The sequence below is a fragment of the Uloborus diversus genome, chromosome 5 (genome assembly GCF_026930045.1).
Source record: "Uloborus diversus isolate 005 chromosome 5, Udiv.v.3.1, whole genome shotgun sequence".
NCBI classification, from domain to species: domain Eukaryota; kingdom Metazoa; phylum Arthropoda; class Arachnida; order Araneae; family Uloboridae; genus Uloborus; species Uloborus diversus.
Genome location: NC_072735.1, coordinates 177,466,832 through 177,468,647, shown reverse-complemented (window position 1 = coordinate 177,468,647; position 1,816 = coordinate 177,466,832).

Below are 1,816 nucleotides of genomic sequence, written 5' to 3'. Positions count from 1 at the left end.
ACTGGTTTGGTACCTAGTGATTTTTTTTATAAGCGAAGGAGACTTTCCTCAATTTCTGGTTTTTAAGGTACAAAAACGACAGTGAGATGTACCGATCGTGTTTAAGGTGCACTCGTGTAGTTTGACTATTGGAGAGAAAATTTTGTTATTTTTTATTTGGAGACCTGCAAAATCTTTGCTGCATTTGAAAGTAGTGTTTGGGACATTATGGACCAGAATCATTCCATCGATAACTTGAACTTTGTTCTTAAAATAGGGTTCTTCTTCTAGAGTTTTTCTGCAAGAAGTATCATTTTCAATTACATTCACGAAATCGGACCTCTTGCTTTGCTTCAGTGAACCATTCTGATGAACCTAACCTAGCATTGGGCTTATTGTATGGGAATGGTTTTTAGATGTACTAACATCGCACTTTTTAGCTAACATTTCCCAGGTTAAATGTTTTTTTTTTTTTGGTTTTCTTTTGCTGTTTTGCAATCGCTATTGAAGACATTGTCATTGCAGGACTTCTCTGGATAAGAGACTATTCACATTTTCTTTAACGTTCCACTGAATTTTTGATGCTGCTTATGTGGCAATAGCCTCGCTCACTATGTTTCATAACTCAGGTGCAAATTCTGCAAAAGGGTTATCCTGATAGTTTATCCTTTCCGTAATTATTTCTTACTTGCAAACTTGTATTTTTTAGTTTTTTAAAAAGTGCCATTGTGACCCATACTAAGCAGATATAATGCGTTAAAGGTTAATAATTAAGTAATTACTTAACTGGGACATTGTTTTGATAATATTACGAAATAAAACCGCCAAAACAGGAGAGCCACAAAATTTACTTTGGTTTATGTCGAGTCTTCAAGGTACATTCCGCAAACTTGTTTTTTTTTTCCTTTTGTGAATTACCTCAAATGCTTTTTGAGCTTGCTTTTATTTCACTTTTCAACGCTTTGATAATAATTAAGTAATTTTAAACAAACTGGATAATGATATTTCAGATTTTATTGGGTCTCTAAACAGTTAAATAATTTTGATAATTTGAAAAAAAAAATGTGTATTTTATTCAAAATTTTTGTTGTTTGCGAAAAATAGAATTTTACTCTCAGAAACTAACAAAGATATGATCATAATCATATTTCGCTTTTATGAAGCCCTTGTTTTGTTGCGTCGATTGCCACGTTTTTCAGTGTTTTATTTCAAATAGTTCGCGAGTTATGAGTGTTTTAGCAAACGGCTCCCCCCCCCAATGCTTCCCCCCTCCCCCGGAGTTGTCGACCACCCAGGGGGTCGACAACATGTGGTTTCATAATCACTATAGTGCCTGTGACGTTAGTCAAAAATAACTTTGCGTCAGGTCTTCCATGCATGCTCAAAACCCCCCTTCAGATCCTGAACTATACTGCAAATCGTGTTCGAGCTTGCTACTGTCATTTTGTTTTTCAACGCGTTAACAGTATTTAAAGTACGACGACATGTGGTTTCATAATCACCATCGTGCCTGTAACAATAATCAGAAATAATATTGCGTCAGCCTTTCCATGCATGCTCAACCCCCTTCAGATCCCGGTCTATTAATATTAGTGTTTGATTAAGGAAACATTTTTAACAAGGTCAGGAAAACATCCTAAACTTTCGGTAGAAATTTCCCATGGAATGTCGTGGTCAAACATGGCACTTATTTCAACCCATGAGATTCTGTGGTTTCGTACCTCAACACAAACTATGACAGGTAGCAGTACCGGTTACTCGGTGAAACGATCGAAAAGAAAGTCAACATTACGTCAAAAACTCCTTGTTTAATTAACGTTCGTCTGCGCTAACCTGA